The sequence below is a fragment of the Vicia villosa genome, linkage group LG3 (genome assembly GCF_029867415.1).
Source record: "Vicia villosa cultivar HV-30 ecotype Madison, WI linkage group LG3, Vvil1.0, whole genome shotgun sequence".
Classification (NCBI taxonomy): domain Eukaryota; kingdom Viridiplantae; phylum Streptophyta; class Magnoliopsida; order Fabales; family Fabaceae; genus Vicia; species Vicia villosa.
In genome coordinates, this window is record NC_081182.1 from 2,566,091 (window position 1) to 2,585,620 (window position 19,530).

A 19,530-nucleotide genomic window follows, 5' to 3' on the forward strand; every position below is an offset into this window, starting at 1 on the left:
AATTGTGTGACAGGAATATGGGTTTTTGAACGAATGTTTGGCAAGTGATGGACATTGTATTTTGATAAATTGTAGAGTTCTTGAAAGGAAATTGTTTGAATGGAACACTTCGGACCTTTGAAGAGAATTCTCCTTCTAACTTGAATTTGAAGTCTTCATTTTCTTTGGTAGATGTCTTGCATAGAATCTCAGTATCATGGTGTGAATGCACCAAGATAATTGTCAAAACAAAAGACTTTGGACACTTTTTATATGTTGACTTTTGTACAGCTTCTTGAGTTCTAACCAACCGAATCAATTTCTCTTTGACACTCGAATAACAAACCCAACGATGACAAAGATCCAAATAGGGAAATAAACCCTAGGTCAAGGAATGCATGGAAATACTCTGATTAAGTGCCAAGCACTCTGTTGTTTTAGATGAGGGATGAGTCCCTGATAACCACACTTCACACCCTATTTCCACACTTTATTATTCACAGAAAGAAGCAGATGAATCATAAGAATTAGACTGCATTTGTTGTAGAAATCTGAAACCAATATGCAACTCTAATCTTTTCAAGATCTTTGATCCCATGCCAAATTTATTGATTAAAAATGAATGCATGAGTTTTAGATGACCTAATGAAGTATGTACATGAATGCAAAACCTGAGCCAGTTAAAAATTAAATATGTGGGCAAATTTTGGGGTGCAACATCTATGTATGTAACTTTGGGTGCGCCGGAGCTCAAGGACCTTTAGTTACCCTTTAACCCATCTTGGCCTTTAGGAACGTAGTGGGGGGACTACTCTTGACAAATGTTGAGAACTAGTCGCTACCCGATGCTACAATTCAGATAGGTTCTCTCTCAAAGTATCATTGCATGGTGCAAATGCATCATGTCCGAGGGTGCTTTAGAAGGGCTGACAATTCTGAATAACTCGGTAGAACCCGTTGCTGATATCATCCTTATCTTTAGAAGTACCTATTGGGGAAGGGTAGTCACCTGTTCATACTTTATGCAAGCCTTTAAACTTAAGGACACTTGTGTGACTTGATTGTTATCTAACCGTTTGGTTTCCTTGCAGGATTTGTTCATACCCTAACGATTTGATTTCTTTGCAGGTTTTATGTGTAGGACTCACTTGTCCATATTACCTTATGCTTTTACCTAACATGTTTACTAACCTTTTTCAAGGATCTTAGGGATTCATGGCGCATACTTTCTAGGTACTATGGAAAGACTATCAAGAGCCTAAACTTCTGACAAGGGGCAAGAGGATTTATTTTCCTCTAGCCAGATGCCTCCAAACTCAAGGGTACAATTCCTATCAAGGGGCAAGAGGATTTATTTTCCTCTAGCCATATGCCTTTAAATTCAGAAGTTACCCCGAATCAGAGGCTATGACCCACTGGATATGGTGAGCTTGATTCTTGTAGAAGGACGTTCGAAGACGAAAGTAAAATTTTTTCAAACAAAGCTGCAACCAAGTCCAATCTCTAATGTTGCAAACTGGATTCTCTAAAGATCTTTGAAAAAATTGCATGTGCATTTGCATACATATCATTACATAACAGGTTTCCAAACGACAAGCTTCTCATTTTCAGCCTCAAATTCCTAAAGCTGGACACTTACAACTCTTGTGTGACTTTGCCGGAATCTTCTTCCTAGAAAACAATCTAAAGTGTCCTGCATGCTCAGACATTAACGCTTGGCTTATTTTCCACTTTGGGGCACTTGGTCAGTCAATTGATGATTATCAACCATTCAAAAACAAGATTCAAGACCTACCTGACGCAAAGGCTATCATCATTCATACCTGAAGGCAAGATTTGAAGTTCTTCTTTGACTCAATGGATCTTCTTAAGCAATAAGTCCAGACGGAGAAAATCTCCTCAATGTTGGCAATTTGTAATTTCTCATGCATTTTCATGCGTAATCTTTCTTGTTTTTGTTCAACACTGTTTATATGCAATACTTGTTTGTTTTTGAACTATAATAATGATGCATTGGATATGTTTGTCTTGAAAAAATTCATTCGCTCTCGCTCTAATATGTTTTTCTTTGCTTGTGATACCAAATTCTCGGTGATAAAGCATGATGACTCTGAAGGGAGAATGACGAACACATAATACCTATAACCTCAATTGGCGTGCTTTCGAGTAAAACCCTGTTGATGATGTACATGCATTGTTTCAATCCCCAAACACTGGAGATATAAGGAAGATAATCCCTTGTCGACCCCTTTGAGCCTTGAAGTAGGAGTTTCTTTTCTATACAAAAAACCCTCACATTTAACCCAGGGGCAGGGTAGTGTTCAGTTAACGCAATTGAGTGTTTAAAATTCATCAGGAGCTTGCATCTAAGAATACAACAATGGTTATATTTCAAAAGGTTGAGCAAAGTTCGAGACCGCAATGGTCATCTCTCGCAATATGAGGTCAAAATATGATGATACAACAACGACTATCCCTCGTCAACTAAGAAACGAGGTAGTCACAATCTTTCCAACGAATCGAAGACGTCTCACACGACTTGTTCAAAAAAAAAAGAAAAGAATGAATTGAAAAAAAAGAAGAAGAGAAGAGAAAAGACAGCCCGTTAAGTCAACAAATTGAAAACAAATGACTTAGGAAAAAGTTAGGGCATCCCGCTGGACTTCAAACCCAAAATTCAAAAGAGTTTGTCCAGGAAAAAGTTAGGGAAATATAAAAAAAAATCCTCAACAAAAGGGGCAAAGTCGTGTGACTATAAATTCAAAGAACAAGTCGTGTGATCAAACACAAAATATGAAAGGTAAAGTGACTGCCATGTTCAAACACCTCATCGATTCCTCAATCGTCTCAAACTCTTCTTGAAGGATGAATACTCGCATCGAGTTAACTGAACTTAGGTTGGAGAACATCACGAAGGGGGTGAGCGCCAATAAAATTTTGAGCCTAAAAATCCTTTCTTCTAAAACCGTGAACTTGGCCACGTTACAACCCTCAAAAGTCCTAATTGAAGCAGAGTTAATTTGAAAGCACACTGTAAAGAGAATACGGTAAACGGACTCCTAATAGAAAAACACTTAGAAAGGGGGGGTTGAATAAGTGTAGTTTAAAAACTTGGCCGATAAAAATAAATTGCACAGTTATTTTTATCCTGGTTCGTTGTTAACTAAACTACTCCAGTCCACCCCCACGGAGTGATTTACCTCACCTGAGGATTTAATCCACTAATCGCAACAGATTACAATGGTTTTCCACTTAGCCCACGACTAAGTCTTCTAGAGTATCCTGATCACAACCTAATCACTCTAGGAACAAATGCTTAGACACAAGCTAAGACTTTCTTAGAGTATCCTGACCACCACGTGATCACTCTAATTACAACTGCTTAGACACAAGCTAAGACTTCCTAGAGTATCCTGATCAACACTTGATCACTCTAGTTACTTACAAATTAATGTAATCAATTCTAAGAGTATTACAAATGCTTCTGAAAAGCTATAATCACAACAGTGATATTTCTCTTAGCGTTTAAGCTTAATCTCACTAATATATTACAACAACAATGTAGTGAGCTTTGATGAAGATGAAGTTTCTGAGCTTTGAGTTGAACAGCGTTTCAGCAAGTTAATATTCACAGAATTGGTTCAGAGTTGTTAACCTTGCTTCTCATCAGAACTTCATACTTATAGGCATTTGAGAAGATGACCGTTGGGAGCATTTAATGCTTTGCGTGTTCCGTACAGCATTGCATTTAATGTTTCACGCTTTTGTCAACTACCTCGAGCCTTGTTCACGCTGTGTCTACTGACGTTGCCTTTAATAGCTTCCAACGTTCCTTTTGTCAGTCAGCGTAGCCTGCCACCTGTACTTTCTTCTGATCTGATTTTTGTGTATACAACGTTTGAATATCATCAGAGTCAAACAGCTTGGTGCATAGCATCTTCTTGTCTTCTGACCTTGAAGTGCTTCTGAGCGTGATACCATGAGAACTTCAGTGCTTCTGCTTCTGATCTCAAGTTCTTCTGATGCTTCCATAGACCCATGTTCTGATTCTGCCTTGACCATCTTCTGATGTCTTGCCAGACCATGTTCAGATGTTGCATGCTAAACCTTCTGAGACAAAGCTTCTGAGCGCTGATTTGTGCATACTCTTTATATATTTCCTGAAAAGGAAATTGCAATGTATTAGAGTACCACATTATCTCACACAAAATTCATATCCTTGTTATCATCAAAACTAAGAATATTGATCAGAACAAATCTTGTTCTAACAATCTCCCCCTTTTTGATGATGACAAAAACATATATAAATGATATGAATTTGCGATCAGAAAGAGCAGACGGCTAAAAACAAATTTACACAGCTATAGCATAAGCATGTGAATATGTCTCCCCCTGAGATTAACAATCTCCCCCTGAGATGAATAATCTCCCCCTGAATTTAATACTAGAAGAATTTTAATAATAAAAGACTTCCCTGAGTATTTCAGTAGAGACGTTCACATTGCTTGATCTACAGAACATTCATGACTTCTGATTTCTGCTTCCCTAGGACAGCTTCAGAACTTGAATTTCTTTTGATCTCCAGAACATTCACAGCTTCTGACTTCTGCTTCCATCGGACAACTTCAGAACTTGAATTTCTTTAGATCTTCAGAACATTCACAGCTTCTGACTTCTGCTTCCATTGGACAACTTCAGAATTTGAATTTCTTTAGATCTTCAGAACATCCATAGCTTCTGATTCATGCTTCCATCAGGACAGCTTCATAGCTTGAATTTCTTCTTACATCACTTCATGCTAGATTGTATCAGAACATTGTTGAATGTACCAGAGCATCTCTACATCCTGAAATGTTACAGAACAAAACTAAACGACAAAAGTCAGCATGAATGAGTCAGAACATAGAATATGTTTCAGAACATATAATATGTATCAGAGCCAAGAACACATAATATGTATCAGAGCCATATGGTATGTGTCAGAGCACATAAACATAATGTTTCAGATCATATTCTATCATTAGAATATCTGAACATTCTTCCTTCTTGCTTCTGATTCTGAAGCTTCATAGCACTCAGCTTGCTTCAAGAATCCAAGAGCTTGATTCATCTTGTTGCTTCTTATGTTGATCTTTGAAAAGAATCTTCAATTCCTGCAACAACACAACTTAAAGCATAGAACTTTGCAAGTTCTGTTAGCGAAGCAACTGATTTAATCAAATCATTTATCACATTTTCTCCCCCCTTTTGTCATATCATCAAAAACATAAAAGATTCAGATGAAAAACACAAAAAACACATGGAAGAAAAAGATAATTTTCATTTAAGCTTAGAAAGACAGAAGTGCAGAAGTACAAGGAGAACAGATGCACAGAACAGATGCAACAAAGCACAAAACAAAACAACTAAGACTCAATCTAAGATGGCCCTAGACTTGACAAGATCTTAGTCAGCATCTCTTGAACCACATTGTTGTATCCATCTTGCCTCTCCATGAAAGCTCTAAACTCAGCATTGACTGAGCTTTGCTCATCCTGTTTCTTATGAATATCTTCCAGAGTCCTTGCAAGACGGGAAGGTTCATCAGAAGAAGCTTCACAGCTTCTATCCACAGGGATGACATTGTGATCTGCAGCTTCCATTGATAGATCATTTGCAGGGATTTCCTCAACAGGAACTGTTTCAGCAACATGATCTTCTACATCTGCTTCTTCCATAGAAGCATCTCCATAATCTGCAGCCGGAATCTCAGAATCTCCATTCTCAAGTGCCTGAAGAATGGCAGCTAGATTCCTAGGGGCAGAAGGACCTTCAACTTCTGGTGGGTCAACAACTTCTGGAATGACCAAGCTTGGGTCTTCCTTAGAAGGGTTTTCCCTCAGAAAGTCAAAGAGGGTCTTGAAATCCCCGAGCAGAACTGGATATTGAGGTCTCCAGACCACAATTTCCCTGCATGGGTTAGCTTCCAATGCAGCAGCCAATCTTGCTTCTTCCAAATCATCCACAAATTTCTTTTCTTCCAAAATATATCTCCCCCTGAGACGAGTAAACCAGAAGTCCTCATAGTTTCTCAGAATTCCACGAGGCCGTGGAGCAGATTCTACACAGGCTTCCTGAAGTTCTAAAAACAGAGCATCTGATTCTTTGCGTAAGATCCTCCAGAACTTCCTCATAGCGACATCATTCAGGCCAGAACTGTCAGCAATTCTGAGGGTATCAAAGATACTTTTGAGACTCCTCTTTACCATTTCAAAAAATACACCAATAGGGTAGATAGGGCGGGATTTTATTTTGGTTTTTGAAAAGGCAGGGTTGGGGATGAAATACGGTTGAGGTTCTCTATCCAACCTATAAGAAGATTCTGCTTTAGTATCAGAATCTAACACTACCAATTCAGCTTCAGGACGAGGCTTGGGAGTGTAGTTACAATCACGGAGCAGTTGCTCATGTGATGCAGAGTTTGGAAGATCAGAACCACTCTGGTTGTTTTGAGAGGTGGAAGGAATGTGTTCAAAGTTGGCATGGGGAGGAGGTTGAGAGATTGAGATATTTGTGTGAGGTGGAAAGAGAGTTTGAAGGGGTGGTATATCCAGAACAGGATTGATGGTGGGTGGAGAAGAAGGAATGGTTACAGGAGAAGATGGAGGTGTAAGAACATTGACAGTTATAGGTGATTCTGATGTGGCTTTTTCTGGTTCAGGGATAGGGGCAACCGCTATTGGTGCAACTTCTGAAATACCAGCAGGAGTAGAATCAGGTTCAGAAATACATATACCTTTGGATGTTTTCTGAAGAGCTTGGATCACAGCCTCGGTCTTCTTCTGCTTCTTACTCTTCGGCTCTTCAACAATCTTTGTTTTGCCGCTAGAGATCTCTTTCCTTCTGACGCTCGCCAGAACTTCCTGTTGATTCACAGCTTCTTGAGCAACATTTTCTTCATCGGATTCTTGAAGAATCAACTTCCTTTTTCTGGTTTTCCTCTTCTCAACAACTTCAACAATCTCAGCATTATTATCTGACTTCTTCTTCTTATTCTCAACTTCCTTCTTTTTCTTCTCAAAATCAGCAGAAACAGCCTTAACAACTTTTGCAATGACTTCTTCTGGGACTACTTCTTTCTTAGTGGTAGCAGCAGCTTTCTTAACAACCTTCACCTGATTGAAAGAGGGATGATCAAACTTTCTTTTGGTCCTTTCTTCTTTCTTGCGATTTACTTTAATAGGAGCACCTTTGTCTTGATCTTTAAAACTTTTATTCTCTTTTTGTGACTTCAGATACTTAGTTCTGACTTCTAGTACCTCACTATTGAAGAAGGTTTCAAATTCAGCTAGAACAAGTTCTCTTCTGATTCTTGTTCCAGCAAGAGGTTGAGGAATTTTGATGACAGAGTCAATTACATTCATCTTCTTTAGAGTGAAAGCACTCAGGCAGCTCCTAGAGGTAACAACAAGGTCTTTAATAATACCTTCAGATTCCAGGCTCTCAACAATCTTGGAATGCACCAGAAGGTTTGTGATAATTCTACCAAAAGGAATGATTGTACCACCTTTTTCTCTAAAGGCATTTCTGGAATCCTTCACAACTTTCCACATATGGTTGAAGATAATGTAGATAGCATCAACCTTCTTCTTGGTGGCAATGCAATACAGAATATATTTTTGCTCGTTGTTAACGAAGTCAGAAGCATGTGTCCCTTTCCTGTGATAGAAACATCCAAGAAGAATCTTAGTCCAGATTTTGTAGAGATCTTTCATGTCCTTGACACTCTTTGTTTTATTTATATCTAAGTAAAGAGTAGATAACACAGTCTTCCAATCAACTCTTTTATCGATTTCAAAAGCTCCTTCAGGGTCTCTCAGATCAAACATCATTCTCAGAATGTTCTCAGTTACTACCACAAACTTTCCATGGACGAAAGACAAGATGGATTTTGGGGCGACAACTGCATGTATCCAGAATTCCTTGACAAGATCTGGGTAGACTGGTCCACAGAACTCTGCGAACAACGAAGTCCATCCTTGAAAAATTATATCTTCTTTGAGATGAAATTGGTGTTCTTCAATGTTGTCAAAGTCAACCATGAGTTCACAAAGAACTTCCAATTCATCCTTAGGAATGGAGCACACAACAACTGGAGTAAGTTGCAGATTTTCTTCATGAAGATGGAGAGGAACAGATGAATCAACATTTTGAGAAGAAGCAGCCATTGAAGCAGAATGAACAAATGAGACGAACAAAATCTGGGTTTTTGGTTAGGGTTTAGAAGAGACTAAGAAGTTTTCAAAAGAGAGTATTCAAGAAGAAAGAGAGACAGGGAACGAAAAAGATATATGAGATGATTTGAAAAGAATATATAGAGACGGATTTGAAAAAGCAAATAATAAAAAAAATAAACTGAACAATTCCAGATTCAAAAGAAATCAATTTTATTAAATGATGAGTGACGTAAGGAGAGAGAACGTGGTAAATGAAATGATTTAACACAGTTACCTAGGTCGGCGTCTTTTCAACTGCACGCTTTGTACCAACCGTACAGACACGTGTTCAACATCAGAAAGTAGATGACAGCTGTAAATTTCTGAATAGACTTTACGTCTTCTGATTCTGATCACTGCTTCTGATTATCATTCTTAAGAGATGATCTTGTTCTGATTGGATCATCTTTCTTTCCAAGGATCACATCTTCTGAATGAGCTGAAGCAATTCTAGGTGATCTTCTGACTGTTGGCTCTTCAGAATTCCTGAGATTCTCTAAAGATGCAGCAACTTGATCTTCTGATCCATTGCTTCTAAGACTGCCAGCTTCTGCAGCATTGCTTCTTGGTTCTACTGCTTCTGATATATCAATATCAAAATCTGCAAAATTCTCAAACTGCTTTGGTTTTTCAAGACCAAGCTTATCATCAAACCTGATATTGATTGATTCTTCTACAACCAATGTTTCAGTATTGTATACTCTGTAGCCTTTAGAGCGTTCAGAATATCCAAGAAGGAAACACTTTTGTGCTTTAGAATGAAACTTACCAAGATGATCTTTAGTATTCAGAATAAAGCATACACATCCAAAAGGATGGAAATATGAAATGTTGGGCTTTCTGTTCTTCCACAATTCATAGGGAGTCTTATTTAGAATAGTTCTGATAGAGATTCTATTCTGAATATAACACGCAGTGTTTATTGCTTCTGCCTAGAAATGCTTAGCCATATTGGTTTCATTGATCATGGTTCTGGCCATTTCTTGTAGAGTCCTATTCTTTCGCTCTACAACTCCATTTTGTTGTGGAGTTCTAGGACAAGAGAAATCATGGGCAATACCATTTTCTTTGAAGAACTCCTCAAAGAACCTGTTCTCAAATTCGCCACCATGATCACTTCTAACCTTTATGATTTTACACTCTTTCTCAGATTGGATCTGAGTGCAGAATTCAAAGAACACTGAATGAGACTCATCCTTGTGTTTTAAGAAATTTACCCATGTCCAGCGGCTATAATCATCAACGATGAATAATCCATATTTCTTCCCTCTGACAGATGCTGTTTTGACTGGGCCAAACAGATCAATGTGCAAGAGTTCTAACGGCCTTGAGGAAGAAACAACATTCTTAGACTTGAATGCAGGTCTGGAGAACTTGCCCTTCTGACATGCTTCACAAAGAGCATCTGATTTGTATTTCAGATTTGGGAGTCCTCTGACCAGATTTAGTTTGTTAATCTGAGAAATCTTTCTCAAACTAGCATGTCCTAATCTTCTGTGCCAGACCCATTGCTCTTCAGAAACAGACATAAGACAAGTCACCTTATGATTCTTAAGATCTTGAAGATCTGTCTTATAAACGTTGTTCTTTCTCTTGCTTGTAAATAGGATTGAGCCATCCTTCTGACTTACAGCCTTGCAAGACTTTTGATTAAAGATTATGTCATAACCATTGTCACTTAATTGACTTATGGACAATAAGTTATGCGTTAATCCTTCTACAAGAAGTACATTAGTTATGGAAGGAGAGTTACCAAACTTTATAGTTCCAGAGCCAATGATTTTGCCCTTCTGATCTCCTCCAAACTTGACTTCTCCACCTGGTTTAAGCACCAGGTCTTGGAATGTAGACCTTCTTCCCGTCATGTGTCGCGAGCACCCAGAGTCCAGGTACCATGACATTTTGCTGTTTGTCCTCTCTGCCGCCAAGGATATCTGCAACAGAAATTATCTTCTCCTTAGGTACCCACAATTTCTTGGGTCCTTTCTTGTTAGTTCTCCTCAAGTTCTGATTGAACTTGGGTTTAGAAAAATATTTAACAGGAGGAACAACATGATATTCTTTAGGTTTGTCAGCATGATATTTCTTAGGATGTGTCACATGCTTCTTGGTGTGAACAATGTTAAACTTCTGTGCATGTGAAGTGAGCCTAATATCATGAGCATGCCCACATTTGAACTGATCATACAATGGCTTGTATGTGATCTTCAGATCATCAACAGGTTCAAATTTATGTGAGGTATCACCCTCATAGCCAAAACCAAACCTTCTGTTTCCAGAAACACCATATATCATAGAAGCAAGATGACTTCTGCCAATACTTCTAGATAAGAACTTTCTGAAGCTCGAGTCATATTCTTTCAGAATATGATTCATGCTAGGAATGGATTTTTCTGTTTCAGAAGGAGATCCACTATCTTTGGATAGATTTAAAACTTTTTCCTTCAGTTCAGAGTTTTCCACTTCCAGCTTCTTAGTTTCAAATTCAAATTGCTTCTTCAGCTTCTTGTATTTGATACTAAGATGAGCCTTGAGTTCCAGAAGTTCTGTTAAACTGGAAACTAACTCTTCTCTAGATAGTTCAGAAAACACCTCTTCAGAATCTGATTCTGATGTAGATTCTGATCCATCATCTTCTGTAGCCATCAGCGCGAAGTTGGCTTGTTCTCCTTCAGAGTCTGATTCTGATTCAGAATCATCCCATGTTGCCATAAGACCTTTTTTCTTATGAAACTTCTTTTTGGAATTCTCCTTCTGAAGTTTTGGACACTCGTTCTTGTAATGTCCAGGCTCATTGCACTCATAGCAGACAGCCTTCTTCTTGTCAGATCTTCTGTCACCAGAAGCTTCTCCATGTTCAAATCTCTTTGAACTTCTGAAGCCTCTGAACTTCCTTTGCTTGCTCTTCCAGAGTTGGTTTACCCTTCTGGAGATAATGGACAGTTCATCTTCTTCTTCTTCAGATTCTGATTCTTCAGGATCTTCTTCTCTAGCCTGAAAAGCGTTAGTGCATTTTTTAACATTAGATTTTAATGCAATAGACTTACCTTTCTTCTGAGGCTCGTTTGCATCCAGCTCTATTTCATGGCTTCTCAAGGCACTGATAAGCTCTTCCAAAGAAACTTCATTCAGATTCTTTGCAATCTTGAATGCAGTCACCATTGGACCCCATCTTCTGGGTAAGCTTCTGATAATCTTCTTTACATGATCAGCCTTGGTGTAGCCTTTATCCAGAACTCTCAATCCAGCAGTCAGAGTTTGAAATCTTGAGAACATCTTCTCAATATCTTCATCATCCTCCATCTTGAAGGCTCCATATTTCTGGATTAGAGCAAGAGCTTTTGTCTCTTTGACTTGAGCATTTCCCTCATGGGTCATTTTCAATGACTCATATATATCATAGGCAGTTTCCCTGTTAGATATCTTCTCATACTCAGCATGAGAGATAGCATTCAGCAAAACAGTCCTACATTTATGATGATTCTTGAAAAGCTTCTTCTGATCATCATCCATTTCTTGCCTGGTAAGCCTTACGCCACTAGCTTTCACTGGATGTTTGTAACCATCCATCAGAAGATCCCATAGTTCACCATCTAGACCAAGAAAGTAACTTTCCAGTTTATCTTTCCAGTATTCAAAGTTTTCACCATCAAATACTGGTGGTCTAGTATAACCATTGTTACCATTATATTGCTCAGCAGAGCCAGATGTAGATGCAGATGTATTTGTTTGAGTTTCACCAGCCATCTTATACTGAAGCGTTTTTCTCTTCTTGAATCTTTTCTAAACACGGTTAAGTGCTTGCACCTTAGAACCGGCGCTCTGATGCCAATTGAAGGATAGAAAAACACATAGAAAGGGGGGGTTTGAATAAGTGTAGTTTAAAAACTTGGACGATAAAAATAAATTGCACAGTTATTTTTATCCTGGTTCGTTGTTAACTAAACTACTTCAGTCCACCCCCACGGAGTGATTTACCTCACCTGAGGATTTAATCCACTAATCGCAACAGATTACAATGGTTTTCCACTTAGCCCACGACTAAGTCTTCTAGAGTATCCTGATCACAACCTGATCACTCTAGGAACAAATGCTTAGACACAAGCTAAGACTTTCTTAGAGTATCCTGACCACCACGTGATCACTCTAATTACAACTGCTTAGACACAAGCTAAGACTTCCTAGAGTATCCTGATCAACACTTGATCACTCTAGTTACTTACAAATTAATGTAATCAATTCTAAGAGTATTACAAATGCTTCTGAAAAGCTATAATCACAACAGTGATATTTCTCTTAACGTTTAAGCTTAATCTCACTAATATATTACAACAGCAATGTAGTGAGCTTTGATGAAGATGAAGTTTCTGAGCTTTGAGTTGAACAGCGTTTCAGCAAGTTAATATTCACAGAATTGGTTCAGAGTTGTTAACCTTGCTTCTCATCAGAACTTCATACTTATAGGCGTTTGAGAAGATGACCGTTGGGAGCATTTAATGCTTTGCGTGTTCCGTACAGCATTGCATTTAATGTTTCACGCTTTTGTCAACTACCTCGAGCCTTGTTCACGCTGTGTCTACTGACGTTGCCTTTAATAGCTTCCAACGTTCTTTTTGTCAGTCAGCGTAGCCTGCCACCTGTACTTTCTTCTGATCTGATGTTTGTGTATACAACATTTGAATATCATCAGAGTCAAACAACTTGGTGCATAACATCTTCTTGTCTTCTGACCTTGAAGTGCTTCTGAGCGTGATACCATGAGAACTTCAGTGCTTCTGCTTCTGATCTCAAGTTCTTCTGATGCTTCCATAGACCCATGTTCTGATTCTGCCTTGACCATCTTCTGATGTCTTGCCAGACCATGTTCTGATGTTGCATGCTGAACCTTCTGAGACAAAGCTTCTGAGCGCTGATTTGTGCATACTCTTTATATATTTCCTGAAAAGGAAATTGCAATGTATTAGAGTACCACATTATCTCACACAAAATTCATATCCTTGTTATCATCAAAACTAAGAATATTGATCAGAACAAATCTTGTTCTAACATGGCTCGCCTAATGTATGTCACCTTGTGATACAGCCTAATATAGGGCTCGCCTAATGTATGGTACCTTCAGATACAGCCTAATGTATGGCTCGCCTAATGTATGGCACCTTCTGATACAGCCTAGTGTATGGCTCGCCTAATGTATGGCACCTTTTGATACAACCTAATGTAGGGCTCGCCTAATGTATGGTACCTTCAGATACAACCTAATGTATGGCTCGCCTAATGTATGGCACCTTCTGATACAGCCTAATGTATGGATCGCCTAATGTATGGCACCTTCTGATACAGTCTAATGTATGGCTCGCCTAATGTATGGCCTCTTCTGAAATAGCCTAGTGTACGGCTTGCCTAATGTATGGCCTCTTCTGATATAGCCTAATGTATGGCTCGCCTAATGTATGGCTTCTCTCGACATCTCCTAATGGACGGTGCATTCTAGTATAGTCTAAATAGATGACTCATGTTGTTACAACCCGATGTACGGTTCCTTCTGTTATTCTCAACAAATGCCTAGTGTACGGTTCATCTTGACATTCTGGAAAGCATATCCTTCCAGATATTCTGAAGACAGCGACATCAGATACACATTCTGGAAGCTTAACCCTCAGACTTCTGAAACATCCTTATCAGATATACATTCCGGAAGCTTGAACCCCGAATATTCTGAAAATTCCAATCAGACGCACATTCTGGAAGCTTGACCCCCAGACAGTCTGAAGACAGCGACATCAGATATACATTCTGGAAGCTTGAACCCCGAATGTTCTAAACCTTTATGTCAGACACACCTTCTAGAAAGCATGTCCCTCCAGACTTCTAATAAGTATCTCTTTTAGACGGCAACCGCAAGCCCGTCTCTGATAATGTCTTATCAAACTCGTTGAATGGCATCTCTAAGCCCATTCATACATCGACAATGGAGTCACAAATTGATCACGACAATGGAGTCAAAATGATCACGACAATAGAGCCATCGACAATGGAGTCACAATTGATCACGACAATGGAGTCAAAATGATCGCGGCAATAGAGCCTCTGACAATGGAGTCACAATTGATCATGACAATGGAGTCAAAATGATCGCGACAATAGAGCCTCTGACAATGGAGTCATAATTGATCATGACAATGGAGTCAAAATGATCGCGACAATAGAGCCTCTGACAATGGAGTCATAGTTGATCATGACAATGGAGTCAAAATGATCGCAGCAATAGAGCCACCGACAATGGAGTCACAAATTGATCATGACAATGGAGTCAAAATGATCGCTGCAATACAGCCATCGACAATGGAGTCACAATTAATTATGACAATGGAGTCAAAATGATCGCGGCAATGGAGCCACCAATATAGTCCCGATTCTTAGTAACAAGAGATGGCCAAGACAATGGAGTCAACGATCTAATCTTAATACTTAAGCAATGGAGCCAACAATTTAATTCAGAAACAATGAGGATAAGCACGTCATATACAGCCTAACGAACGGTTCATTCTGATGTTCTCATATACTCATCATCTTCAGATGCAGTCTAACGTACGACTACACTCTGACCTTCATATTATCAAAATACCGGTGACATCTTTAAGCCCACCTCCGACAGCATCCTGTCAATTCAACCAATGGCATCTGTAAGCCCATTCAAACAATCTCCGGCATAGGTCCCTGCATCAGCAAGGGAAAATTTCTGGGTATTCTAGTGTTCAATCCTCTTCCACCTTCAGATTACGATAGGCAAACAAGCCAATCTACATCCTCAGGTTTAAGAAGATTGAACAGGGGCAGCTGTCATACCCCAAAATTTGCCCACACTTTTCAAAAATTCAAAACTATTTCAAAAATTGGTTTTTTTATAAAATCTGGGGTTCATTTACATTGACATTTTGATTTTATAAATATTCGATTTAAAGTCTATTTTAAATATATAATAGTTTACTCTTAAATTGATATATTTTAATAAATAGAAAAATGCTGATCGATGCTTCATAAACTTTCAATTGGCTTTTTATTTCGAATAAATAATATAGCACAATTGGTAAGCAAGTAAGGTTGACAGGTACAAGGTCTCGGGTTCAAATCCCACTTCTAACTTAGTTCTACGTCCTCAAATCGCTTCCGATCCGTGAACACTCGAAGCATCGCACAAGCAAACGGAAACCGCATCCGAAATCCCTCCATGAACACGTTCAAATAGAAATTCAAGTTGACGACAAAGCTTCCTCAAGGATACAAATCAAATGGAATTACAAGAGAAAAAATGGAGCATAAAAAGCAAATCCAGCCACGGATCCGGTTTCGTCCGACGACCACCACACGGCCTGCTCCCTTCCGACGACGTCCGGCGCACGAAACACGACAACAACCACCGACAACCGTCGCGGTACTGTCCGTTCCCGGTGAGCCAAAGTCACTCTCCAACCACAGCTCTGAATCGGTATCTCTCTCATGTTTATGTTGTTTTATTTTCAAGTTATATTGAAATCATGATGCATAGGTCTTGGTTGCTATTGTATTTCTTTGGTTGCATGTTTGAAAGAAACAGAGTTAATAAAAAAGAAAGAAGAAGAGTAATATGAGAGAGAGATTTGCTTTTTTTTCTAATTTTGACTTGGCTGTTCAATTTTGACCATAAGAAATCAATTCAAATAATGGTAAGAGTTTAAAATGGGAGGTGGCTAAGCTTCTCACGTGTCCCTGGTTTAGTTTTCTTAGCATTTTTAAAAAAAAAAATATTAATTGTTTAGTTTTTTTTAGCTTTTTCTTAATTAATTGTGACTGTGTAGAAAATAAGGCTTAATACAAATTGTTGGCCTAAATGGGCCATATGTACATCCCTCACTAGCTAATGCACCCTTAACCCACTAATTTTTATTAGTTTAATTGTTTAATTTAGTTTTGTAAACTATCCTAATTGAATTTAATTTTAATTGTAATTAAATTAATTAATTAGTTTTAAGTCTTTATCATTAAAAAAAAAAACAAAAAAAAACATGTGATTTAGATTTTATCTCTCTATATTAAAAAATACAAAAAAATATATAGTTTTTTTTTTTTAATTTTAATATGCTCAGTTTTGTTAATTAATTAATATTTATTAGTATTTTTTTTGTCATTTATTCATGCATCATTGTATATATCTGTACTAACATTTTCTTGTTTTTGTGAGGTACTACACTTGTGGCTTTCGGATTATTTTCGTGGATATTTACATGTTACTTAATTTTGCACTTAATCGTTTTATTTTCATTCGGTTGTTGTAATAATTTCCTATCCTCATTCGTTTGGTTATGTATCCCCCATCCCCGAAGCCCTGTAATAGTTAGGTTTTTATTTCCGCTTTTACTTTCCGCATATGATTATTAACTGTTAGTAATTAGGTGTGTATGGCAAGACTAAAAACAAATCGTAGTTAACTTTAATCCAAGATAATATATTCGAATCTAACACACTCGCACGCACTCACCTCTAGGATACGCCCCTCTTGGTTTCCTTCGATATAAGGTCGTGTCCCCCGAAATGTAGAGTACCCATTAGCAAAAGTCCCTCATCTAAAAAAATCATCGCAAAGATCATAAGTCCCTCGATGACCCACGATGTTGCCCACGATGACATGATCTAGTCCCTAGAATGGTTGCCTACGAAAAAGATGATTGTCCCTTCGAACATTGCTAAAGGTACCTCTACCTGTTGCCTTCAACGACCTCGATGACCCTTCAATGACCCGCACGTCCAATATAAACAAGGACTACCTACTTCTATATAGTATGGATAGTCCTAGGAACCGTAAAAAGTATAGAAAAAGACCAATTAGTTAGGGTAGTGCTCTTAATCTGGCTAGCTCAACAAAAATATCTTTTCAACACTCTTTCGAAAAACTAAGGCTACGCATTTACGCTAAAGTCCTTATGCCTCTTTTCAACTCAAAACAAACAAACATGAGCTAAGCAATTTAAGAGCCCGTAGATAACTACAGATGAAAAGGGTGCTTACACCTTCCCTTTTCATAAATTACCCCCCGAGCCCGTTTTCTTTTCAAAAGGTATTTTTCTGTACTTTTTACCTTTCCTAACATTGGACAAAATAAAAGTCGGTGGCGACTCATGTTCACCGCAACATTGTTGCTTATAAATAATAAAATTCAGTGCACCGAGTTACACAGCGGAATGACAATTGCTTCGGAACCGGAATTAGTTAGACAGCGCTTAGTCGATAGATTCCTGTCCTCCGGCAATACAGAAAGTCTGATTCTTTGGGCGTATAATACCCGACCAGTAGGGTTAATTTCTCATTCTTGATTCATCTAATCTTTGTTTCTTTTGTGTAGCAAAATTTTCATATAACCTATTGTTTTAATTTATAGAGCACACTGGTTGTTGCTTGCTATCAACCCTATAAGAGAGGTGGTATATTTTCTGAATTTGGTAGATGGTGAGTGGAGCAATTATCCGGCTATGAAGGAAATGATTGATTTTTAAGTGGGATCGTTCTAAATATTCGTGTATATTTATATATTTAATTATTTGTGAGATTGATCTAAATAATTGCTTTTATATTTTTGTTAGATCAATACAAGTGTTCCGAAGTCAACGAGACGCACAGGTATCCCGAACAAAATCAAACAACATTACTTGGATCAAAGTGCAGGTACATTATTTTTCACAATTTTGCTTATAATATTTAAGGTTAATGAACTTTTTCGTCCCTTTAAATATTTCAAATTTTGTTTTTAGTCCCTCCAAAATTTTTCTTCAAGAAATCGTCCCTTCAAAATTTTTCTTCCGAACTATTGGTCCCTAACGTCAAATTTCGTAGCTAATCGGTGGCTAAAGTCGTAGCTAATCTCTAGCAAATTTGACGTTAGGGACCAATAGTTTAGACGAAAAATTTTGAAGGGACGATTTCTTAAAGGAAAATTTTGGAGGGACTAAAAACAAAATCTGCAATATTTAGAGGGACCAAAAAATTCATTAACCCTAATATTTATGCTACTTGATAAAACAAGACGTACAACTATAAAGTCTTATTTGTTTTTCTATGTAGTGTCCGATACAGCGAAACAGTTCAGATTGTGGATACTATGTTTTGAGATTTATGAAAGAAATCCTTCAAATGAATCAATTAGAGATTTCAATCACGGTATGAATTTATAACTTAATTAGATAACTTCTTATAATTTATTAAATTTAACTAAATCATTCATATTATGTTTTTGTTCTGTAGTACTTTGACGAATTTCGTGCTGCTTCTTACACGAGACTTAAGTTGGAAGAAATCAAAGAGGATTTGTGTCAATTTTATATTCATCAGCTATTCATGTAGGATTTGTGTCGATTTGAAGTATCAAATTATAGTACTCTAGGATATATGGTTACTAACTTTGTTCATACTGTTGCCAATATTTGAAGTATAATATTGTTGATGTTACAGATTTAGTTTGTTTGACAGGAATTATAATGATGTATATATATAATTTTGGATATTAATTATAATGGTATTATATTAGTATATATATAGTCCTACCTATGGTTGAAAATATATCGTCAAAAATATATTACAGGTCGAAAATATTACAGGTTGAAAATATATTACAGGTCGAACTGGGAGGCTGAAATTACAGGTTGCACTTTAAAATACCTCATTTAGCAACGACAGCGCTTTTAAAAAACGCTCTTAAAGGTCCACCTACTAAAGCGCTTTATTACTAAAAGCGCTGCCTAAGATTAAAAAAAAACAAAAAAAAACGCAACCTAGGAAAGCGCTTTTGGAAAAACGCTCTTATAGGGGGGCTACAAGAGCGTTTTTTTCAGAAAAACGCTCTTATAGGGGGGTCTACCAGAGTACTTTTTCTGGAAAAAGCGTTCTTATAGGGGGGTCTACCAGAGCGCTTTTCTGGAAAAAACACTCTTATAGGGGGGCTACCAGAGCGCTTTTCTAGAAAAAGCGCTCTTATAGGGGGGCTACTAGAGCGCTTTTAAAAGCGCTTTCGTAACCTACGCCAGCGCTGGCTTTGGCAGCGCTTTAAAGCGCTCTTAAAGCCCAAAAAAAGCGCTGTCGTTGGGCTTCCGTGTTGTAGTGTTTGTTACTTATCCACTCTTGTATTGCTTTGATATTAGAGTTGGAGTGTTTTTAGTTGAGTCGTAATTTGTTAATCATCCATATGCTTTTAAGTAGAGGATGATTGTGTGTCTTTGAAGATTGTCTTCTACCATTGATTAATTCTATCGTATTTCACTGTATGTAATTA